At 36.6% G+C, this 26,918-nt stretch overlaps 1 long non-coding RNA gene across 1 annotated transcript in view; it reads right to left on the bottom strand.

Moving 5' to 3' along the window:
- Positions 1–21,047, bottom strand: part of LOC148063329 (uncharacterized) — a 63,078-nt gene extending 42,031 nt beyond the window's left edge. Inside the window, exon 1 of the long non-coding RNA XR_015713525.1 lies at positions 20,932–21,047. This is a non-coding gene — a long non-coding RNA (uncharacterized LOC148063329). The remainder of the gene's footprint in view (positions 1–20,931) is intronic.
- Positions 21,048–26,918: the final 5,871 nt, after the last annotated feature.

Here is a 26,918-nt window from a genome sequence, read left to right as displayed (position 1 = left end):
AAAGATTCAAATAGTGAGGCTTAAAATATGGATATAATAATAATATAAATCCTTTCCTTTGCTGAGCCAGCCGTTTTTTGAGAAACCAACTTTCTTTCTTTTTATTATTTATTTTATATATTTCCTTGGGTGCTAAAATAACTGCAATATACAGTACATTATATGTATTGTGACTATACATGTTTTGAATAATTATTATTATAGTCACTTTAATAATCAATATCTAATATATATGTTTATGAAACAGATGTCTTATGTCATATAAGTCATTTAAGTTTTGAGCTTCTTTTCTAAATTAGTTTCTCTTTCTTAAGAGTATGGTTCTTAAAGAGAAAATAAGCAACTTTAAAATGTTGTTTCTGGCGACCCCAAATGTAAGAAAATTGTAACTGCAATGTTGTGAAATCTCTTCTGCTTTATTATATATGTGTACATAAAAAAGACTTTAGTTGGTTTTACCATGCTAGTAATTTAAAAAGTAAATTTAAACACTATCTCTGACCCACTGATGTAAAGCTGTCTGATGGTCACATGACACAATCACAATTTTTCAAAATATCAAAACTGTATATAATGCTGCTTTAATATCTGATTCATTTTTATTGTAATAACAATTCCTCGTCACATCGCAGATAATTTCCTCGTAGAGTATTTACGATGAATAAATAATAATAATGTGGAGATAAAATCATGATCACCTTGCTTCAGAAAATCGTCAAATTATTCAAAGATTCTGAGCAAAGGAAGATTGAATTAATAGAATCACGTCGCTGTGAAGCAACTCAAGTGAGTCACTTACCTATTGCCCCTGAGACACCGTCTACACATTTCTAAATTGTTTCCATAGTTACCAGTTTGGGTCCTATAGTTATGACATCCTCTTCGATGGTTTCTTAAATGACTATTTTCAGAGGTTTTTTGCCATAAGAAAACGTAACCCTTGGAGTATTTATCAAACGTGGAGAGAACTTCAGCTCAACCTTGTCCATGGGAAAAAGGAGTCCACACTGTGCTTATATCCAAGGAAGCTTTTTTAAGATCATAACCAGCTTACAATATATCTTTTTTGCAAATAACTGCATGGTTGACAAAGACAGGCCTGGAGAAAATGTGCAATCGTTCATGTTCTCCTAATGTGTGATTTCACCCAATTTCAAGCTCCAGCAGTTTAATAAGATCCTGCATCCCGTTTAAACATTTCTTAAGAAATAACATTTATCCAATTTGTTCCATGGTCTCCTGCCCATGTGCTCTTGTCTCACATACGCCTGTAGCAAATGATTGGAGTAGTTGGTATTGAACGGAATACATCCAAGCTCCACAAGAAGATATATATACACTTGTGTATATATATATATATATATATATATATATATATAAATATAACGGCTCTGGCCCTTTAAGGTCCTTAAAACTGTCAAAAAGAGCAGACATGTTTAAAAAGTATCCTTATTTAATATGTATTAAATATACATTGTATTGGGAATTTTAATAGGGGGGTCTGCCTCTCTTTGCAACCCCATAAAAATGGTTGAAAAGGAGCTGAAATCTGGAAATCTTCCTTACTTAGTATGCAATAAATATGGTTTGAATTTTATCAGAAATGGACTTCTTTAGTTTTCCATGAGGGTCTTTTGTTGGCATTTTTCTTTGGCCAATAGGGACCACAAAGTAATCAATATCAAAACATTTTCAGCACCTTTACCTTTTGTAGCCCCCGTTTTGTTTCTTGAAATTGAATAGTTTTAAATAGTATTACTATCAACAATTTATGAATTGAATACCTCATTTATTCATGTTCTCCTGCTTATTCCACTATGGGGGTTGCCCTAGAAGGGGCTGAAGCTTATCCCAGTTTCTTCGGGTATGAGGTGGGGGACATCCTGGACAGGACGCCAGTCAGTCGCAGGGTACCCAAAGACAAACAACCATTCACACACACTTATAACTACAAACAATTTCCCAATGTTACCCATGCCACACTGTGAAAACATACAAACTCCACACACTAAATAGGTCATAAGTTGCCTCCCTCAGGACCTGGAAGCGAACCCGCAACCCTGGTTTTAATATAATATGTGTAAACGCTTTTGGACAGTTGCATTTTCAACCCTCTGTGGCGCTCGGTTGTATCCAAATGTGTTCCATCTGCACCGCTTCTACCCTTGGTAGTGGAGAATACAAAACCCATTTGTTCAGGATTTTGTGTCTGGCATCACCTCCTATCGAAAGCACACTGATGCCGCTCCTGCTGGATGCAAAACCACACCACCGTTTCCAGGCACCGGTCCTATCACAGCGGCAGCACACCACCAAACACAAAAGCTGATCCAGCTAACGACGCTAACCTTCCCCATTCCACTCCACCGCCGACGTCACTAATTAGAAATGAACTGGGTAATTAAGCGCCTTGTCTTATTGTGGGAGATGAAATACGTCTCTGTAAACATTCAATAGCTTTTATTGACGACTCGCAGGAGTTGTCTTTGCCCGGCACATGTCTGCGCCGCTTTCATATCAGCAACACCTTGGAAGGGGCCGCATTCAAATGTGGCTCCATCATGCGGACGATGAGTCCGACGGGAGGGAACGGTTGTGATGTTTCCAAAGGCTTATCGCAGAGAGCAGCTCGCTCCAGCATGACGACTTATCTGTGATTGCAGTGGTACTTTCACTTAGGGAAACAAACAAAAGATTCAAAGCGTGTGATTTCGGGCGAAGACAAATATTGAGCCTCTCCGTCGAAAAAAAAAGTCCATTTGGAAGTCAAGATAGTACCAACGATTATTCCGACGCGAGTGTTTATGAATCTTGATTTATCTTCAGCTGATTATCTGATAGCCCAGCCGTAATAAATGGAGCTAGCCCCAGATGCTGCCTTTCCATAGCCGTCCTCTACTAGGTCCAACCCTTTATAGATAAGTTATATCTGGTGGATTTCAGATGAAACCAAAGCAATAAGGGTAAAGATATTCTCGACCACTGACAAATTCGACATCATAAGTAATTATGATATAAAAGACATAATAATTATTTATATAAATTAACATTTTTTATATTGATTCAAAACTGATCAAACTAGAAAGGCAGACCTCTGCCAAGCAGCTTATTTAAAACCTAAAACGTGCTTTCACCCATTTTTATACTCCTACATTGTTTAATTTCAGTAGATATCTAATGAAGGCTGCAGGTTTGCTTCCGTTTCTGTGTGGAGGTCGCATGTGTTCTCTGTGTCCACGCCTGTCGGCCATCAAATATATATTAAAAAAAAACTGTAGATCCAAATACCTTCATATCGAGAAAAAAATCTTATTTTTAAACAAACAAAGTTTTTTTTTTTGTATAAATACGTAACATTCATAGAACATAGAACCATTCAAGTCAGCTGCATCAAAAGCATGTAGGGGGGTGTCATGGGTTGAGGTTCCACTTGAAGGATGATTGATTAAAGTTGGTGGACGAATTGGCCGCTAACTTATTTTAAACTCAAGGCCCACTCAGCTCAGGGCACATAAACTTTGACGCACTTAACTATTTTCACAAAATCTCCCTCCATTATAATACTGACAAATCACAGTGTTTTATGGGAAAACTTTCTGAGTTCAATTGTGCGAAAACCACATTTGTTTTGTGAAAAAAACGTTAATAAAATGGCAGCTAAAGTATTAATTGATTGCAAAAAGTGTCGTAGAATTCCTGAGTTAGTTTCACTGTATGGTCACGACACAAGAGTAGGTTGTGGAACGAGTCGTGTACCTGTGTTTACCTGAGCGGAAATATGCTTTCATTTCAAAGTGTACACGCCATCTCACACCGTAAGGATCAACCAACAGCCCATTCTGTGATCCTAGACTGGATTATCCGAAAAATCAATGACTGAATAAGACCACCAGGAGAGTACAACATGAACCCTACATGGTAGAACTTTAGCATTCATTTATGTTGTGTTACCACTTGTCCGTAAAATGTTGCATGAGCATGTGGGACACATGCTGGTGGTGTCAGTGGTACTATAAGAAAGAGACATATGACAGAGGATTGAAAACAAGCTTCATCCTAGACAGTGTCTCCTGAATCACATTTTACTACGCACACAAACCCACAAGGTGACAACAATGGCAGACACATGCTGTCGCAGCTGTTAACAAAACAATGTCGACAGTTGACACAGCAAGTGCTACTACTGCGGTAGCTTCGGAAAATCCAAGGCTGAAGTCAATTCTGACATATATGAAAAGCAAAAATGCTGATTATGTTTTGGGTTCTTTAAGATTCAGAACACTACGAATTATCCATTATTATTCATCAGGTCATGTATTTCAGCCCTGGGCCAGCGGTGACGTCGTACTTCGCCAACCTGAATTAAGTCGCCTCATAAAAACATCATTGTGATGGCTGGAAAAATCGTACAAAAATCACACAAAGAGTAGGAAAGATAACACGTAAATCTGACAACAAAAAACAAGTAAAAGCTGATTCTTGGAGCGTAGTTAACAACAGTTTAATCCTCCAAAAGTAGATGTAAGCTTCAACAAGGTCGTCCAACAAATTCGCATTATCCCCATTTGATATAAGACATAAAAAGGCGATAACAACAAATCTTTGAAGCAAATAATGTGAAATATTTCCTGTCTTTCTCACATGTTTAAAATGTTAAAGTCTTCCTTTTCAAGATGCAGTAAGTCCCTCATCATCACCATGTTTTGAATGTAATACTTTATAAAGTATGTGAAATCTTGGCAAATGAGGGGTTACGGGAGCGGAGCTTGTTAAGACTTAATAATGGCTTCACTCCTCCTCCAGCCAGCATTAATCACGCACCACTTTGTTTATACAACGAGTCCATTGGAGGTATAGACTTCCGGGATTCACAATTTACACATTAGTTGCCTATCTGAAATTCGATTGGATAAGTGTCAGTGACATCACTCGCAAGCTGAAACATGATTGGATATAAACTCTAACATTATAATTTACAGTGGAATCAGCATAACCAAGTGGATATATTATTGGATTTTAGCAACAATACAATAGATCATATAATTCATCAATCATAGTTTGATGAAAGTAGAGTGTAAAACAAGGTGTTTATCAGGATAGAGACTAGATTTTTTAGGGGTTTTGTCAGTATTTCTGATGGTTTTTTTAGGTCTATCTTTGGCTGCACAGAAAGATATTTCAAAGAAGTAACTGAATGTGAATAGACAGAGAACATGGAGGGAACATGAGGACTAATACTTGAAAGGAAATGACTGAATGTGACGAACAGTCTAGTTAAAAATAAATATTGCTGACTATGAAAACAAGCCTCTTAAGTTTTATTGAATCTTCATAAATAAAAGGAAAGCCAACAAATGGCTGTTTTAAGGAAGATTTTTTATATAAATGTAGAAAGACTTTGATTGGTCTGGTGAGTCATATAATACTTATTTTTGATGTGTTAACTAAAAGCACTTTATACAGACCTGATGTTTTTTCTTAATGATTAAGACAAAAGAAAAAAGCAATGTTCAGCCCTGCAGGTGGAAACTAAAAGTAACAGAATGTCAATGATTAGAACGGAAATTGTTAAAAACAATACAAGACTTAATGAAGACTTTTTTTTTCTTATATATTAATATTTTTAGCTGCATCAATAGTTAATGAATCGCTCATTTTTTGCCAGTATTAAAGAAGATCATCTTAAAGTTTTCCCATTTTTTACATGAGATTAATCTTCTATATGAATAAATTGAATCTTGAAGAAAATATTGAATCATATTTAAAAGATTCCAGAAAGTTCTAATGTAGACAAAGTTAGAAGTTTACTTTATTTTTCTACCAAGACTCAATTCAAATAGGATTGTGGCAGACTCAGTGAGAGTTTATAAACAAAGAGGAGAAAGAAGCAGCATAATCCTAAAAAGTAATGAAAAGTTTATGAACTTTGCATTTGATTATCTTTGTTATTTTGGTTAACTTCATATTAGCGTTTCATTTTTCATCACAAAAAAAGAAATGGTAATTTAGTGTGAATTTCTGTAGAAAGAATCTACCATAACTAAATCATAACTTGCATTTAGTACTGTTCTTGATTTTAAAAGATTAAATTATTATTTTCTTTTTTACTCTGCAGCTAGAATTCTGACCCGCTCTAGTAGAAGAACTCACATTTCCCTGATCTTTTAAACTCTTCACTGGCTGCCAGTTTCTTTCAGGATCAAATTTAAAATTCTGGTTCTTACTTTCAGATCTATTCATGGTCAGGTTCCTCCTTACATCACTGATCTGATCCAGCCTTACACCCCAGCTCGGGCTCTTAGGTCTGTGGATCAGAATCTACTGATGGTTCCTCGCACACGGTTCAGGACCAGAGGAAAGAAATCCTTCCAAGCTGCTTTTCCCTGATTTTCTGGGACTCCTGTGTTTGTCTTATGTGTCTTGGCCTTTTAAATCATGTATTTTAACTGTGTATTGTTTTTGATTGTTAAAGCGCTTTGTGACACTGGTCTAGTAAGATGCTTTACAAATAATCTTTACTTAGTTACTTACTTACTTTTATTTTTTCCTGCAGTGGGGACATGTGAGAATTGGATTGGTAAGAATCATTGCAACTGTGAGTCTCAAACATAATCTTTTATAACAGAAGAGACAAGATGATACTGAGCTCATTTTCTCAAGTATTACTTAATAAACAGTTCTGATGAATGTTATTTTGAAAAGATATTTATGACTCAGACAGACATTTTAAAACAATACAAACACACCTGCAACCACCTGTTTATCAGTGACTTATTCATCTTGCTTAATGTATACATGTTTATTTTACAATAAAAGAACTTGAACTTGAACGTCGTAATGCTTCCGCTCATCTCAAGACGCTTTAGACTAATCACATCATCGGTTTAACAATCATCATCGGATAATAAAAAAAACAAGCTTATAGTTATTTTTATTAATCTCCTTGCAATGATTTGGTTACAAATCTCATTACATGCTCACTTGCTAAATCAACTGGGACGCCCAATTTCTTTTTTTTTTTTTTTCCGATCACACTGCCAATTACCCAGAGGAAGTCAGAAAGGAGGAAAATGAACCGAGTCAACAATGCATGGAACATTTATGCGTCCAGCCACCACAGCCCGTTTAAGTGGAATTGACTTCTGCTCATTTCCCAAATTATCCATATCTGACTGGCCCACCGCTACAGGGCCTACAGGAAGCACGGGGACGGAGAGAGAGTCACTTTCACTCTCGCCATCCCTCTGCGGGGAATCAATGATGTCTGCTTAATTATTGGGTGAATTTAATCAGTGGCACAGCAGCACTTAGTGCCGTGTGACCCAGTAGCTGTCGGAGAGCCATCGCGTTCCTTCGGTTGGCGTGCGAACGCTACCACTATAATTACAAAAAATAAAACAACTTGCATGTCCCGGGCAAAACAAAATAATTAGTCGCATAGCTAATTATGTACAAATATGTAACATGTGACAGCGAAATCTGAATTTTTAATGTTGGTAATTGGTTGAAACTGGGGACATCAAAAATAGTGCATTAATCTAGATTAGTATGATGGAAATTATAGGTCGAGCCTCAGAGCAGGGCGACTTAATGTGTGTATTTTTTATATAATTAAATTTAAGAAGAAGCTAGGCACTCCGGTTTCCTCCCACAGTCGGAAACATACGGAGGTTGATGTGAAACTTGGGGAAATCGTCCATAAGTGTGCGTGTAGTTAAATTATCGTCATCCTTCAATACTTTAAAGTTAAGACCTACCTGTTTAATCATGAGTCCTAATAGTTTATTTTCCACTATAGTTTTCTTTGGATCATAATCATTATATTACATTAATACACACCCATGTTTTTCTTTCTTACTTTGAGTCGGCACTTGTACTGATTTTTTCATTTGTTGTTACCGCCTCCTTTGTTGTTGATTTATCTTCTTAATTTTGTTGTATTTTTTGCGGAAGAGCCTTTTTATAAGGTTTTATAGGTTTTTCATAACTTGCCTTACTTTCATTATTTAATTTCTGTTATTACTTGTACAAATATAAGTGTTCATAATAACCCTTCCGATCATGAACACGGGAGTGTTCTAGCGTGTTGCAGGTCAAAGAGCGTGACACAAAACATATTGTGACACTTCATCACGTATGCAGCCCTCACTGACAACATAATAGACGACAGTAAAATGTGTTTTTTTAAAGGGCATCACTGCATACACTCGACGGGACAATGAAAAGGTAGAGATGATTTCAGGAAAAGGTCGTTTTTATTTTGTTACATAGACTTGCCCGCAAGGACAAACTCATACTTTAATTAAAATATTGAGTGTACATGTGCGGTGTGATGAAGTGTGTTTGTGGCAAAAGTTTGTGTGACTGTTTTATGACACATGGGTGGATAGCATTATGGGATTCATAACCTGCACCAGCGGTTTTTATACCGTGGATCATGTTTTTTTGTTGGTCTTTGTAGGGTTGTAGACAAAAAGTAATCAGAAAATACTACCAAAATGTCCCTTTTTACTTTAGCTTTTGTCCACTTTGAGGATGACCCGTCTTAATTACCATTGTCACCTAAGAAAACTCACTCTGACAAAGGGTCAAATTGACATGTATAGTCATTTTTGCTCCGCCGAGACGAGGCAGACATATTGTCTTTCCATTTCTCAGCTATAAATCACTTAACTCAGCTGAAGCCTTTATTAGCTATATCTTGTACAAACCCGGCTGGAAACTGCTGTGCCGTGCATGTTAAGTGGGAAATCTAATCAGCATGCATATTCTATGGAAGTATGCAAATAGAAAGAATGGAACATTAAAAATGGCTCAGAGTGCGTGGTAGGAATGAAAATGGTTATTTGTACTGGTTAAGGATGTGATCAGTTCATGACGTCGTTATAGAAAATAGCCCACAGATGGCTAAAAGATATCGGCGGCATATGGTGATGGTAGGTGTGATTTGACGGGTACGTTTTACATGTAGTGGACTGATTTAGAAAGGTGCGACTTGTATATAAATGATCGTACTAATAGTCCAAATAATAAAAACAAATGAAAATTATTATTAAGTAACATCTGTGTCGATACATTTTTAAGAACATAATGAATAGAAAAACAATACTTAAACCAGGTCATGCTTATTTTCCTGATTTTTTTCTGATTTTTTTATTAACAATACTTCACCGGTGACAAACAGATAAGAAAAAAATGACAGTCACTTGTGTTGTCTTTGTATTTTTATTCAAGAATCATTTAATTCTAGTTTAACTTTCCTTATCTGACAGAGAAGAGTATTGGTTTGGTTGTCGAAATAATGTACCTCAAGTTCTTTTAGTTTACTCTCTAAATCTTTCTCTCGTTGGTCTCAAGTCTTCCTGTTATGCGATGGTATTTTATAGTTTATTAATTATTGATCTATAGCATTTTAAATCTTGCATTTCTGACAACGACATAAGAGCAAGATGGCTCGAATATTATGTCATAATGAATAATTTAGCTAAAATTGGAAATTCAAATGGTATTTTATAGCCTATGATATACGGCATTATAAACCTGTCATCTATGACTGATACATGTCTCAGCTAAAATATGATGTTTTAACCATTTCTCTAACACTAGTTGTCCACATTCTCTAGAAGAGGTCTATGGCTGTCATTGGTTGTAAGTATTGATTTATCGCATGTTAAATTTGCCATTTTGAATGATCTAAAACCAGTTACCAAAGTGAAATCCAAATTTGTTTAGACAAATTATAAATAAATTAGATAGTTAATGATAACAAAACTGTATAAAAAGGGCTTGAACGTAAAGAGAAAGACCATGAAAATGGAGGCAGATGTAAACGATAGAGTTACGCTGATGCATGCACTTAATTTAAAAGCTATTTAAAGTCTATTTGTCAAAGTCAGAGCTGTTGTGTAAAAAGTTACGATTGCGCTGTTGTGATATGAAATCTAGATACAGACACCATGACACAGCATTATGTTGCTTCTGATTGGGTAATATTGCTTGGTGCCTTCGTGATTGTCAGATTCACGCAAAAAGGATACAAGTTTCTTATCTAGAAAAAAATAAACAAAAGAGTATTGATGGGTAAATACAAGCGTGAGAAGTGTGAAGCGCGGTGTGAGAATGGCTCAAATGGCGTGACTGTCACACTCAAAGCGTGACGCAGCTCTGATATAATGATCCTTTACTTTTCTTGGGGAAGGCCCAGAAAAAACACTTTCACCGATCATGGATCAGCAGAAAACTTTGCTGTCCAGTGAGTTGATTTTGCAATTAGAGAATCCAAATGCAAATTAGCCGAGCAAAGTGAACCTTCTTTTTTGGATAATGAATGTATTTGGGCCACTTTTCCCAGAGTCGCTTCCTCCCCTTCAATAAAAGAGGAGCAATGACAAAATCCTTCGATAGGGACCCAAATGACGCAGTGTTGCAGTCTGGACTGTACAGCCCGGGATAATCCCCAGTAAGCCAGGTATCACAAATGTCCGCTTCTCTGAGCAGCACAGTTGTTGTGTCAACACTGCCAGAGCATATTTACCCTTCAGCTAGAGGTGTCTCTTGAGCCGACATGTTTGTATATCTGAAGATCCTTCAGCGGAGGCCTGGAGGGAGCTTGTGTCTGAACTTTAAGCTTTTTTCTTCACAGCGGGAGAGAAAGAGATTCTTGTATCGGAGGTCATGCTGAACACTCCTTTTTTTCTTTACTTTTACAAACACTAAAATTATTTGAGACACAGCTCACAAGCTTGCTTCAACCAAATAAGTTTTTGACTCTAAAATTCAGCCAATGACGACCAGACAGAGTACATAGAAATTAAAAAAAAAACGGAAACGATAAAGGAAGTTGAAACGGTAATTGTTCCATTTGGATTGGAACGTCTGGATTAATGAGGATAATTAACGCGCTCTGGCTCTCTCCTTTAAACACCGGGGACGATGAGATGATTAAAATGAAACATTTTAAGCATATCCCCGAAAGATTTATGAGGGAGGAGACTGTGGTTCAATTGTAGCTCCTACGAGCTTCTTTCTAAATGTTAAGCAGAACCACAGATACCATGTACATCCGCCCTCTGCCAAATCTTTTTTTAACACTTGTGTCATCTCCTCTCATCTTGACCCAGAGAAATCACAAGGGATATCTCAAACAGATTTGTTTTCGGGCCTCCGGGGCATCTTGACCCATAGATAACACAAGGGATACCTCAAACACATTTGTTTTCGGGCCTCCGGGGCATCTTGACCCATAGATAACACAAGGAATATCTCAAACACATATGTTTTTGGGCCTCCAGGGCATCTTGACCCATAGATAACATAAGGGATACCTCAAAGACATTTATTTTTGGGCCCCCGGGGCATCTTGACCCAAAGATAACACAAGGGATATCTCAAACACATTTGTTTTCGGGCCTCAGAGTAATCTTCACCCATAGATAACACAAGGGATATCTCAAACACATTTGTCTTCGGGCCTCTGGGGCATCTTGACCCAAAGATAACACAAGGAATACCTCAAACACATTTGTTCTCGGGCCTCCGGGGCATCTTGACCCATAGATAACACATGGGATACCTCAAACATATTTTTTTTTTGGCCTGCCGGGCATCTTGAATCATAGATAACACAAGGGATACCTCAAACATATTTGTTTTCGGGCATCCAGGGCATCTTGACCAATGAATAACACAAGGGATACCTCAAACATATTTGTTTTCGGGCCTCCGGGGCATTTTGACCCATAGATAACACAAGGGATATCTCAAACACATTTGTTTTTGGGCATCCGGGGCATCTTGACTCATGAATAACACAAGGGATACCTCAAACATATTTGTTTTCGGGCCTCCGGGTCACCTTGTCCCAAAGCTAACACAAGGTTTAAACAGAGATACTGAAAAATCAAAGCAATTTTCACCTAAATTGAATAAAGTTGAATCTCATGTCTGTTAATATGATACAATATACATGATGATTTCAACATATATTTTGATCAACAAGAAAAAACAGGTAGAAATGTTGTCAACAGAATGCTTTATGAAGATTAGTTTATATTTAACTGGTTCAAAGTGTGCATTATATAATCAAATACAAATTGTATCTTCTACTGTACATAAACCCACTGATGTCTAAGATTATAACACAACTTTTGATAATATTTTAAGTGCACATTTTGGCCTCTTGTATCCACAGACTTTCTTCTTCTTTGTCAAATATCAACAACAAATGCAAGGTGAAAGACTATAGAAATACACATAAACAGGGTATCTGATTAAACAACTTGAGTAAATATTTCCCGTTTTAATAAACTGATTTAAAATAGCTTAGAGAAAAAAATAATAATACACAAGACCAAAAAAATACCTTTATATGAAATATATTCAGACAGATTTAAATAATTTAAATGTTATGTGTTTTTGAAAAATACTTTATCATATATCCAAACTTGACAAAATATTGGCAGATAGTTTCGATAAATTGTGAAAACATTTTTTTTTTAATTGTATTCAATCAGGTTCTAATATGTCAAGTAAATCAGCCAGAAACACTTTATATTGACCACCAGGTTATGATATTAGTCACCGCAATAAAATGACTGGCAAGACGAGGGAAAAAAATGAAAAAATGTTAAAAGAATGAAACTGCTGACAAAGGCACAGTATCTCACAAGCACCATGCTATTATTTCCATTAGGTAGTTCATATTTCACACTTTATGACCCAGCAATTTATCTCCTCTTCACTCTCTAATAACAAACAGTAAAATAAAGCTCCCAGCAGGCTTTGAGATAAACTATCCTGCTCCGCGCTTCAATAACTCATTCAAGATTTGCTGTGAATATAGTTCAAGCACAGCCCGGCGCCGTGACACCACACGAGATTTGATAAACTACACATCATGGGAAAATAAATAAATAAATTGTTAAAATGTCCCCTCGCAGGCGGCCTTGATTATTGAAGAGTGTTTTGTTGTTGGACATCCAGCTATCGATTCCTTTATTTTTCAGCCTCAGCACTATCATTCTTCATTGCATTTAGAGATGGGTGGAGGTTTGTCGAAATTTACAGCGTTTCCTGCTTTTCCTGACCTGCTGGTCCATCAGTCAGTGTGTCAGTTCGCAGGGTGGTATCCGCCATCTATTATATTTATGTGCTCATCTAAAAGCAGTCGGTCCGGCGAGGCTTTGAAAAGATAACCATAATTGGCACATTCAGAAGAAGTGCTTCGTCACCTGAAGGATTGTCCTTCAAAGTATTCGTCAGTTAAAGGATATAATGTGCATCCATGTTTATGTTCACACATGAATTCCTGGAAAGACTAAAATATTTGTATTAATTGGACCATGAAATATTGGACATACATGGTTACATTTTTAACTTATATCGTTTTTTAAAGTAAAATACTAGATAATTCAATGCCTTTTTATCATAGCAACTATGGGTGGCAGTACCAATGTTTTTTGCTCCACGGACCTGTTTTATATTGGCATGTAATTCAATGGACCGACCTTCAGTAAAAATAAATTGTATATATTTTCTTTTGTTTTTAAAAATTGACTTAAACTATCGTTTTAAAAAGATATACAAGCTCATTTTACTTCAGAGAAAATACCATATTTTTCCGGCACCAATAATGAATAATTTGTTTTTTCTTTCTGTGCGCCCCAATAAAAAATACCTAAGGGGGTTTGGGAACCACTTCTTACGGTATTTACTTAATAATAACCAAAGAGTTGCTTGAGCTAGTGTGATGTAGCTCACCAAATGGGCAACATCTGGTTTGAAAAGACAAGTTCTTTACAGCCTGGTTTCTTTTTTTATTGGCATTTTGATTATATACCAAATTATCGGTTAACCTGCAATGGTATAATAAGGGTCATGGTTAAGTAGCCACCGTAGCCTCAACTGAATGGCAGTGGTTTTGTTGCCCAATTGTAATTTAACCATCTCGAACTCTATATTTTGACCAGAGTTTGGCTTAACCAGAGGAATTTCCAAGATGGCCGTGAGTTGGTTTTAAAATCGTGTCTCAGAAACAGTTGCCGGTGATGTCACAGATCGTGAAGTAGTATAGAATTGATGGGAAACCTTTGACCACTAAAAAATGAAACAGTAGGGTAAAAAAAAAGAAATCAAAAACAAACAGATTTTGGGTTATTTTTGCAAATAAATGTTTGCAAGTTGTGGGGAATCAGCAACCTTGAAGCAGCACTGTGCTTCTATGATTATAAAGAAAACCTATTTTGGCTATGAAGATAAATATAGAATTGTACGTCTCAGAGTTTTCAAGCGTTCAGTGCATTTCCATTAGATTATAAGAATAGGTTTATCCTCAACGCTGTGAGAGTGACGACCCTCTGCTTTGTCTTTCTGCATTTCTCCCCAGGAGGGCTGCCGCAGTAAGTCATTCTCTAACCATCCACGTCATTTGTTTGTTTTTTTTCTTTTTCAGCGTCTACCAGGCGGATCAAACTGTCTTTATCCAACATTTAGACTATCTGGGACTGACATCACTACACACCTTATCGCCAAACTGTCCTAATTATGTTGTGATTAGTTTATCAAGTTATTCCTTTTACATAATTGTTTAATGAAAAGACGATAAATTGGTGTTAAGGGACTCAAAAAAGGTAATATAAACTACAAATATTTCATATTTCATTTCAGGAATCTTAAATCTTAATCATATATATATATATATATATATATATAGTTATTTAAAATGAAGCACTATTATAAAATCAAGGTTTTGTAAGACTTGACAATATCTTTTAATATCTTTATTTGCAGATGTTGGTATTTTTCCTCTATTTTACATCACATATTTGTGTTCTTGCAGTAAATTAAGGCTAAACGAGTGATAGGCTGATGAAGCTTCATGAATCAGTGTCATGTTGTTTAGAGGTCAGTAGGTGGCGCCATCTAACCATTAGGGCAAGGGTTAGGGTTAGGGTTAGTAAAATAACATTTAATCAGCATTTAAATGCATGGAGTCTACTGACTCTTTCAAGAAACATCTTAAGACGTTTCTATTTGTTCAGGCTTTTCCATGATTTTCTGGAACTCCTGTTGTGTTATCAGTTTTATCTTGACCTTTAAAGTATATACTTTATTGAAAATTGTTTTGATTGTTTAAGCGCTTTGTGACCCTGGTCTGGAAAAGCGCTATACAAATAAAAATTACTTAAATTACTAGAGTAGTGACAAAAATAAGAATTGCAGGTACGAGAGGCTATAAAAAATAACATTCTTTGCAGGGTGGTTGATCTTTCAAATAGAGGTTGAGAAGCATGGCCATCTGGGAGGGGCTCAGGGTAGAGCCGGTTCCCTCAGGGTTGAGGTTAAGGTTAGGGTTAGCTGGAAGAAATAGCCACAGGAGGGGAAATCTGGGTCTCTTTGCTGATGCTTTTAACCACAACTAGACCAGAGTCTGAGATCAGACGACTCATCTTGAAAACAAAAAATATACATATATATATATATATACATATATATATACATTCATTAGGTCAGGATGCTTGACACACAATCGGGAAATTGCCCCTAAAATTGGCAAAAATATAAACTGGAGTACAAACTTTAAAAACATTTTGTTAAAGGATAATTGTCATTGACTACATTGTTTGTATGGGTTAAATGTTGATATTTCCAATTTTATAGAAATCTTTAATATGCTTAAATTTAGTTTACAGGATGTATTCAACAAACCAGAATAAAAGTCGATAAAAGCCATTCAGGTACTTAGTAAACAGGATTGTTAAAAAGAAAAAAGTCCAGACCCTTCAAGGCTGCAAAGTAATGTCTTAAAGTCACATTGATTTTTAAAAAGTTTAAGTAAAGTATTAGTAAATTACATAATTCCATGTTCTTGTTTTTTTACATGAGTTAAACAATACAAATGAGATTTACCTGCCACTGAACCATAACAACATTTATATAATGAGCAAAAGTCAAAGTAAACTGCACTCTTGTGATTTGAGGCTTCGAGCCGAAGGCTGCGGAAGCGTTTTAATGTCTTAAGTGTGCCGTCTCTCCGCTGTTTAAATCCGCGAGGCATCAGATGGATGACGCGGTCGCTAATGAGAGTCGGATACGTCCAGATTTAAGCGTCTTCCTAACGATAAGTAATGGCAGCAGCTTAGCTAACACAATTAACATGGCCACAGAGGAAAATATCATTCCAAGAGAATCAAGTATTATGTAAATTATTAATTACAACACAGATGATTGCAATCTTGTTTCGCTCGCTCGTTGGTGCTCAAATAAATATGAATGAGTTGGAAAGGGCAAAGGAAAAGCACGGAGATAATCCTGGCGCGGAGGGATCGTGCGGGAAAAAAAGAACGCAACAAATACCACCTGCTCCGAGAGATTCTGGGGAATCATTTGTTATTCCAATTGGACGGCTCAACTTGATGATTTCATCCGAGAAGAATTGAGCAACAGAGACAATACAGGCTGATAGTTTGAGGTATTTGGAATTTAAAAAACAAATGAAAAATGGAATTTTGGCATGTATAATAAAAATAAACATGGTGTTTTTCATACCAGTCAATTAAAAAAGTTTATTCTGTTTAGTAGTTTATTAGTCAGCTTACTAGTAAAACAGCGTTAAAGTAAAAAAAACAACCAAAAGCAACCATTCGGTATCACTACATCTTTTTTCTGGAGGAGCAATATCTATTACTCTTAAAGTAATTTTTTATCTTTTTATATGCTAAACAATATTTCAGCGTTCCTTCAATGCAAAATTTGGAAAAACTTTTAAAATTTGGAAAACCAACTAGCAAGCTCATTAAGACTTGGTATTAGGGCTGTAGTCATTAACTAATCCTACGATACAAATGAATACGATATATTTCAAAACACACAATTTTCGGAACAATTCTACTAAATTTTAACAGACGAGAGAGTACAAATATGTCCTAACATCAGCTTTAGAAAACAGCTGGAGCCGGCTGGATGGTATCCTCTCATCCTCAGTCTTCGGAAGTATTTCTCTTTTTTTTTACATAATTACTGCTGCCATTTAGAGGCTGGAAGTTTATTTATTTTTATTAATTGTTTGTTTATTGTAAAAAACAAACTAAAGATAAATATGATTTGAAATCCCTTCAAAACAGTGTTGTTGAATATCGATACATTCACATAAAAAATAAGTAAGTAAGTAAGTAAGTCATTTTTATTTGTAAAGCGCTTTTCCAGACCAGGGTCACAAAGCGCTTAAACAATATTGAATAAAGTATATACTTTAAAGATCAAGATAAAACTGATAACAGGAGTTCCAGAAAATCAAGGAAAAGCCTGAACAAATAAAAACGTCTTAAGATGTTTCTTGAAGGAGTCAGTAGATCCATCAAGCGCAAAGAGAGGAAGATCGTTCCAAAGCTTAGGAGCAACAGTCTGGAAGGATTTCTCTTCTCTGGTCCTGAACCGTGTGCGTGGAACCATCTGTAGATTCTGATCCACAGACCTCAGAGCCCGAGCTGGGGTGTAAGGCTGGATCAGATCAGTGATGTAAGGAGGAGCCTGAATAGCTCCTCCTTACATCTTACACCTTACAAATAAGGATATATATCGGTGTTTCGATTATTTTTCACACACCTTGGTACCACCTTGGTACCAAACATTTAACGAAAAAGGCTGCTTATGCCAGGTTACAGGAACTGGTCGACCATCAGCAGAGAAGTCGAACACGTTTGTGAAAATCTCTTGCAAAGCCTTAAGAAGTCAATTAGAAGAACAAGTTCGACAACACAGATTTCTCAAATGATGTTTTGACATAAAATGAAACCCTACCTCCTGCAGCTCGTTCAGGCTTTCAAAGTTGACGACTGGTGAACACGTCAAGAATTCTATGTTGACATGCTACTAAAACTAAAGTCCCATTAATGTCAGATTATTTAAAGACATTCAATTATTCATATTCCAAGAAACAAAATGCAAACACAAAACTGAGCTTTGGGAGTGAACGGCAAGATTCAACTGTAAAACAGAACAACAATAAAACAGCGACGATTCTGCATTCGTTTCTATTCCATCTGTGACATTCATTTCAAGAATTGTAAAAATGATTGGCCTGAAATAAAAATCATTTGCATATTCATTAAAATTATGTTGATTTTCTTAGTCAGCAATACTTGTGTTAAGCAACAGTGTTTGACTCCTGGTGCTGCAGATGGCAGCTGTTTGAAGAGAAAAACTGTAAAAGCCAACTGTGTCACAACATGATTCCACTCTGAACCAAGCACTAGTCGAGCAGTTCGCTCCAAGAAAGAGCCCAAAAAATGTGCAACATGTGAAACAAAAAGATCCCACAGTTTCCTCAAGATGGACGTAGACCTGCCAAACTCAATCACATAAGGGGCCAAAATTAGGTTAACGTTGTGGTCCGAAATGTAGTCACGAAACTGTCCTGATAGGAAGTAAGAATCTCATTGTAATATTCTGTAAATTATATTTAATTTTTTCCTCTTCCACCAGACATACCTGGCAAACTCATTTCCTCAGTTTTGCTCATATTTGAAGTCTTAGTTTGATTCTTGCCATCAATAATCCCTATTCTCCACTTAATCTTAAATTCTGCCGTCTTAATCATTCAAAATATCAGCATGAACAAATATATTTTCCACTTTGAACCATCCATCCGACAGGCGACGTAAAATGACTTCGGTGTTCGTTTTTTTTGGACTTTTTTTTTTTTAACTCAAGTGCAATTTAGGAAAGAAGTGATTTCGGGAAGACGTCCAAGATAAGGTAAGGTGACGGAGGCTGACAGTTGATGGGAATTGCGCCTATAATTGGCCAAAATATAAACTGGAGTACAAACATTCAAAGTGAAAAACAATAAACATTCTAAAAAGAAGATTTATATGAAATTGAATCTGATAATATCAAATAATTTTACACAACAAAAAGCTTATGTAATGGTCTCCCAAAATAACTTAAATTGGATTTTAAATATTTGTTTTTTTTATTTTTGGTGGTGGATAATCATCTGGATCCATAAACCTTTTGAAGGATACGTACATTCTTCTTCGCTCATATTGAGAGTTCAGGAACGCTACTGCCACCTGCTGCCTCATTGAGCTCATTCATATCATCTGTATCACCAAATGCTAACATTTTTTATTAAGTACTAAAAATTAAAAAAATGCGGGGGCCATCATTTTAACCTTTAAAGGGGTAAATAAGCGACTTGTCTGCGTCTCTGAGTGCTTTTCAAAAGGCTTCCGATTGACTTATGGAGTGAATTAATTTTTGCAGCGGAAGGTACAAACTGTATTTTTTAACTTCTGTGCGTCAAGGTAAATAATGAGAAGGTAGAAATGGAGAGAAAAAGAGAGATGGAGAGGGATTCTGCTCTCTCTGAGTCAGTGTCTCAGCTTAATGACACAGGACCACATGGGAGGGAGAAGAAAAAAAAACCTCTTTGTGAGATATGATGAATCCAAAGAGTGATGACCTCATGCCTGCCCTCTTGCCGTCCACACAGAAGACCCGGAATTAAAGAATAAGGAACTTGAAATGAGCTGCTGTGCTTCAGTGTTTACAAGAAAAGCTGTTCTTCTCTTTCCCCATTCTCAGAGTTTCTCTGTCCACGGCAGCTCATAGACCATTGATCAGCAACACTTCAGCACCAAACACCTGTTTCTTCAAACTAGAAAGATGTACGACACTAACCTTCGTGGAGGAGCAGAGGGGGGGGGGGGGATCTGTGTTGGAAGTGGGAGGTGATATACATTAAGATAGATGATGGAGAGTATCATGCTTGTCAGGGTGTTTATAAATCGAGGATATTCATATTCTCAACACAAGGAGAGAGATTTTTCTGCTCCTGGAAATAAAGCCATATTTCATTTTGTGACTCGGTTGGGGAGAAAATGGCTAAATTCTCTGTCAGGGTTATTTGTCTTCATCAGACATGCTTTTGTAAGCGTTTGAGTGTCGAACAACTGCCAAACGCTGGAGCAGCTTTTTGGCACATAAGCTACTTATATAAGAGAAAAGTGTCTTTAAAAATGGGTGAATAGGAATTGTAGATGTTTCACAAGAATGAGGTTGATGATGATAAATGTTTTTTGTTAAAAAAAACATAATTTCTTTCTTATAATAATGATATACATAGTCAAAAAAATCAATTTTGTGACTGGTACACACAATTAAATTATTTATTGTATCAAGAGTTTTCCTTATTTGTAACGGGCGTTTACATTGAGAACTAAATGCCGTTTTTCTATTGCTTATTTTGTGTTTATTATAATTTAATTCTTGAATTCTGTACTGACACCACACAAAATCACATGTTTACATGATAACAACACTGGCTATAAAAGTTTCTGACTCATTCTCACAGTTTCATTAAAATATGTAGTCAAGAAAAACAAAACCACTGCATAAAATCTGCTTAAATGCTAACATAACTGTAACTCTTTAAACAACATATTGGTACATTTTCTTATTGGTTATAAATATTGGGCGAAAAAAAGGTGAATTATTAGTTTTTATTCACCTTTTTTTTTAATATTTGCAGCTAAAAGGACACAATAACGTGGGGATTTATATTTTGAGGTGTAAGAAAATAATAAAATATAAATATACAGCACGAAATTGAGCCTTGAAAGCTGAAAAAGTAATTTTGAAATCAGGAAAACTTTGCCAAAAAAGTTGTGGAATCCACATTTTATGATTTATTTCTGTAGATGTTATTGATAGATCAGTGTCCAGCTATAGTGAAAGTGTCTCATCCACACCACAGAAGCCAGAGAGCGTGTCCTAGTCTCCTCCGCTCCGGGTGATCATGTCTTGACTGATGTCAAAGTTCTACTCCAGAATCTCCCGGCTGTAAACGCTCACCCAAAACACTTTCCCCTGTGATGTGACACCCCGCAGCATCACCTGCCATCCATCCATCCATCCTCAAGTTTCTCCTACCTGCTCGGACCGACCAGTGGACAGCAGGTTCCCCTCAACTCGGTCACAGATCCCCCGCCGGCGGCTCCAGCGGTCCCTGCAGGAAAGGTTGATCGATCTGCGGGCCAAATGGTACGTGGTCCTGCTGGTTCCTCCTCACTCGGATGCTGCGCTGACTCTCGCAGAGCTGCAGTGGGAAATGTGCAAACCACTGATGTGTCGGCGAGCTCTCCCTCCCTCTCTCCCTCTCTCCCTCCCTCTCTCCCTCTCTCCCTCTCTCTCTCTCTCTCCCCCTCTCTCTGGTGAGTCTCTCTCCCTCCCTGTGTCAGGTTGTCTCAGGCTACAGGGACGCTCCTCTCCCCTGTCTCCTCACTGTGTCCCTGTCTTGAGCTGAACTGGGATCTGCTATCTCACCATCTCCTGAGGGTCCATTGAGTTCTCACTCTTTCTTTTGTGCGTCTTTATTCGTGTACATTTCTGTGTCGCCGCTAGTGCAGCCTCTAGTGGTGGATCTGTCGTCATGCGCCTCTCCTTCTCACATGGATTTGAGTTCAATCTGAACGACACACACTCAAATAAATTAGTTATTGAACACAGATACCAAATAAGCATCACGTGTGGATAAAGTTCTAATAATAATAATAATAATGTCTAAATTAAATTAAAGTCAATTTAAAGTCAGTAAAATTCAAATAAGCGATATACTTGCATTGAATCGTATGTACTTAATTATATGCATCATTATTCAGGTACATTATTATTAATCATTATCACCTATATCACCTTTTTTTTAATGGAACTATAAATACAAATACAAGATCAATACATCATATGTTTCGATTTGAAGAATGTGATGTTTTCTGACTGACTTTAATAAAGTCGTTTATTGTAATAATTAACACATTTTTTAAGCTTACATGCAGGTGTTAAAAAACTTTAACCCTGAAAGAGCAAAGCAATACACATTGTTATTATTATTATTATTAAGTATTTATTAAATGAATATAAAAATATATAATACAAAACAATGATTTATCTTTTATTACTAAGTATTGAACAAGTCGTAAAATTGGATTTGTAAATATATATTCTATGAGTAAAAACAAAAAAAATATACAGTATAAGTATTTTAAAGGTGATTTTAGTGCATTTGAAACTGGTCGTGTTATAAAGTTAAATACTGTAGGACTGCTTAAACATGTATATTTGGTTGATTGAATGACCTGAACAACATTTTCTATTTTATTATAATATAGTTGAATTGGTTTCATATTTTAAGCAAATCTTATAGGGACGACTATAACGTTTAAGCAAACATTTGAATGAACATTCAACCCACAAATAAATGATTGCATACAATCACTAAACAATAAATTCAAAGAAAGTCTGCAACAAGTCACTCCACTGATATGTTTGGTTTATGACCCTGGAGTCGTGACTACAACTACAGCGGCAGCATTTTCATAGAACAATCTGCTTTGACAGTTTAATTTTTCACATCAAACCTCAAGCATCATCTGTTCAACATCAATTGTTCCGTTATATATTTTAATTTCTATAACAGAGACATTCCCTAAATAGGAGGTGGATTTTATGGTGGTTGACACTTAACAGTGGTCTAACTAATACAAGTTATACTAATAATAATACGAATAATTAACATAAAAGGAAAATAGTGCAGAGACTGCCATCATTTGGACTCAAATAAAAGAAAATAATGACACTGCTTTATAAAGCTTCATCAGACCATCACTAGATATTAGTCGCAAGTTTTTGGAATAAGGCACTGTTTTGTTCAAGTAGGTGAGGAAAAAAAAAACCTACCTTTTATTTTGTTATAGTCTGTTATAGAGTCATTTTATTTACTTCATTCAGATTTCCTTCAAGAAAAAGGTTTGTTCACTAAGGTTTTTTTCAGGCTCAATCCTTTTAATCTCCCCAAACTTTCTTTTTAACTGGTTAAAATGTGCCAAAACTGCTCCAACACCACTTTTGTCTCACACCCTCTCAGTAAATTATCCTTGCAGGAGTTTGTTTTTTTTAAAGAGATTTTTGTTTTTATTTCTGCTTTCAGAAATTGTTGTAAGTTATTTCACAGATCATAGTATTCCATCTTTAAGCAGTCTAACTGCATCTGTGTCAGGAGTCTACCGTAATGACAGTTATATGAGTGCAATTGGTATTTGGATCTGCCAGAAAAGGGTGACTATTGCAGAGTATATATGATTTAAAAATAGTATCAAATAGTATGGTCGACAAGATGCTGGATAGAGTTTTGGAATTCTACCTTTAAAGGTTGGGTTGTATGTATAACCTAAATTGAGGGGCAGTTTCCTTGAAGAAAGCAGAGTAGAGCTTTGCCAATAGAAGATAATAACTCGTCCTGGGAAATGAATGTCTAAACATAATGTTTGCATCTTGACCCACGGAAAGATGTTTTCAGATCGGTAAACAAGGCAATTGACACGAGAGTAGCAGCAGTTAAGTAAACACAGCTAAGAGAAGACTCCACGAGAATCCTCATCAAAGTTGCATTTTGCCGCTAACCATGTCATTTTTATTCTCCTCTCATCAGCCCGGTGTTCGGGGAGTGTCTGCTCCTGCAGCAGCAGACTCAGGAAGATCTTCTCCCCCTCAGGCAGTGACCCTGCAGAACCGCACACTGCTGCACTAACCATTATTGCACTCATTAGAGCACAGATTCAGCCATATTCACTCTCTCTGCTCATGAAACCCTCATGTCGCTGACGTTACCTTCGCACGTTCTACCCATGTATAGGTTCACCTCAAGTGACTCGTGACCCCTGAATCACACGCATGTTCTCCTCATATGGATCCACCTGCTCTTAATGAACCCTTAACAATGCGTCTCATGTGGTGGATCTCCACCTCGCAGTCGATAACAAAGAGCATTTTTCCTGTATTATTTGTTTGTCGATCTGTCAGAGATAAGACTCCAGAGGTTTGCGAGCTGATGTATTTTTAGCAGGTCGACATTTCAACTTGACACAACGAGCCAAAAAACTCACACCGCGGGAGATGAAGCAAAAATACACCGTCAAGACGGATCGTTGGAGCGAGTGTGCGCAGAAGTATGTACAGTATTGAGGGAACAGTGGCCTAGATAAACATCTAGATATGGATCAACGGGGCGACATTGGCGCCATATAGGAGGAACGTCTGACGCTCTCTGTCAGCGCTGATAAGGGAGGATCACTGGCTATCTTTGTGCTTAATTAAACTGACTTGAAAAGAATCCACAGGGAACTAACTTGACCAAGAAAGAAGCCACCCGAGTGAAAAAGAAGAGATAAAGGAAAAAAGAATATGGATGGTGGTGTCACGAAATACCAAATAATGGATAATAAATAATAATGTATAGAAATTAAAAGTAGAAATAAATAACATTTTTTTCATGAAAAACTATCTAGCTCAGACCTGGGCAAAGTGCGGCCCGGGGGCCACATGCGGCCCTTTGACTGTATTTATGCAGCCCTCGTAAAGTATGATCATGTATAAAATGGTTATAATGCATTAAAAAGTGTATTTTGTATTTATTATTCATTTACATTTTCACATAACTTACACTTACTTACTTTTCCCTCTTTTTTGTGTCATTTTTTGAGTATATATTAATCCCTCAAAATATTTTAGTTGAAGAAATGTTTTGAAAAAAACCTAATATATACAAGAATAAAATTGCAGCTTATTTATCTTAATACATGTCACGACCTAATGACGTATCTCTCTTTTTTTGCTCGACGGCCCCTAACAACATTCACAGAATTTAATGTGGCCCTTGAAGAATTTTAATTGCCCACCCCTGATCTAGCTAATAGTGGGCTCGCCTTTTCTTATTATTCCTCCTTCGGTTTTTGGCACTTTTCACGCCCCGCATCGTTGAGCGAAAACAACCCAAAAATACATCAAATCGTGCGGCTGGATCGGACTAGCTCTGCTATTATTTATCTCACCAGAATATACTTACTTTCTTACGTCGCCAAAAACTGCGATAAATTTCCCATATGGAACGAAGTCAAAAAAGTGACGTTTTTGAAACATCTTTTGCTCTGGCATACGTTTGCGTAGAAACACCATTCTGACTTTAAAATGTAGATAAAGGTCCAAATTATCAACGTGACATTTTACTATTTTGTAGCTTCCATCTTTTTTTCATCTAGGGGCAAAGCACAAAGCCCACTCTCGCGATTTCACGTCTAGTTTTAGCTATGTTCTTCACTATTTCCTAGAGAGTCGTGAGTGTCATGTGACCACCAACCTGACTTAGCTCAGCGTGTCAGAAATGGTTTTAATGGGAAGTTCAAACCAGAAACTGACACAATGTGAGCCTTTACCTTGTTTTTTAAACAAAAGTACGGGAAGAATATTACATTAAATAGCTAAACCGAGTACCAAAAAACAGTATTCTCAATATTTTCTTAGGCTTAGGGCCTTATATTCTACCAGAACAAGAAAGGGATTTTAGTTAAATTTCCTGATGTATAATATATAGCTTGTAGATATTTGTATAACAATGTTTGAGCAATAAAGTACCATTTCTACACCTTGCTAAAAACGTAGCCGACAAATGACTAGCAGGTTTGCGATGAGTATTAATAGAACGTTTGTGAGTCTTCATTTCAGCAATGGGATTTCAGATGGACAGGATTGTCTGTGGAATAAGAGGGTTTGAAATGAAGAGCCTGTTGTCAGACAAGAGCAGAGAAGAGGGTTTGCGATGTGTGCGTCTGTGTGAGTTTGTGTGTGGTACCCGCAGAGATTCAGGGGTGGCTGACTGGTGGTCCAGACTCCCACCCATAAATCAATGAGGATTTCCAGTTTTCCAGTGGCTTGAGACGCCAGATAATTCAATAATGTATCCTTCAGAGAAGCAAGTAGACATAAGTATATATATCAGATAATAATCCTATAATTGTAAGGATTACCTGAGTGATAATTCAATAGTGTTTTTGAATTTGTGACATCTGATTTGAGCGTTTAAAATTAGAACGGCCATCAGAACATTCAGTCCGTTTTTTAAATTGCCCTCATTAGATTCAAAGATGAAACTTTCTCTTTGCCTGACTTGCTTAATTAATCTTAAGAACATTCTCTATTTATTTTAATTAACCATCCTCTGGGCGGTCTACCTGATAAAATCACAGGTGTCAAAATGTCTTCCTTCGCTTCATTACGGCGTCGTTAATGCAACAGGAATGAGTCAGACAGTCAAAAAGAAAGGTCAGTGCAACCTAGTGAGCGCTCAAAATAGCAGCTTCATAAAAAATGTCTGCTGAAGGACTTTTTTTTTTTTTTTAGTCTAATCAATTCATAGATGGTTTATGATGTCTTTGAACTCAACAATATTTAATAAGAATAAAAATCAGTGCATCACGATTTCCTGGTGAAGTTTGTAGCTTTTAGCTTGAAACAGGTAAACCTCGACCAACAAGTTAACTATCATCACATCTGACATTTAGTTTCCCCAACCTTTCTTGGCATCACGGACTGGTTTGATGTCCGAAAGAACAGAATCATGAAATACTGTGACCAGCAAAACAAAAAAAAACTTAATTGCCACAAGAATTGGACTTTTTAAAGTCCATATTGTCTATTGTCTGAAAAAACATTAAATACGTTATAATAATGAATAGAACACAAATTAAGTCACCCAAGTTCTGACTCAACCCTGGAACCTTATCATCAGGAGCAATAACCAGAGTTTCAGTTTTTTCAGTTTCAGTTACATTTAGCTGCAAAGTGTTTTCACTCAGCCATTGTTTGATTTCTAGCAAACAATTGACTAAGTTGTTCAGCCTCCGGGTCTCAGTTGTATCAAATAGCAGTAGAGCTGGATGAGCAAAAATTTGGTAAGAAACATCAGGAAATATCTGAATGATTTTACCGAGGGGAATCAAGTACAGCAAAAATAATAAAGGACCCAGAACAGAACCATGAGGGACTATGCACAACAGATTCACCGACTGAGACCTCATTTGATTGGCAGA

Source organism: Callionymus lyra, chromosome 16, assembly GCF_982586985.1.
Source record: "Callionymus lyra chromosome 16, fCalLyr1.hap1.1, whole genome shotgun sequence".
In the NCBI taxonomy this organism is placed as follows: domain Eukaryota; kingdom Metazoa; phylum Chordata; class Actinopteri; order Syngnathiformes; family Callionymidae; genus Callionymus; species Callionymus lyra.
This window is presented reverse-complemented; position numbering and strand designations above follow the sequence as displayed.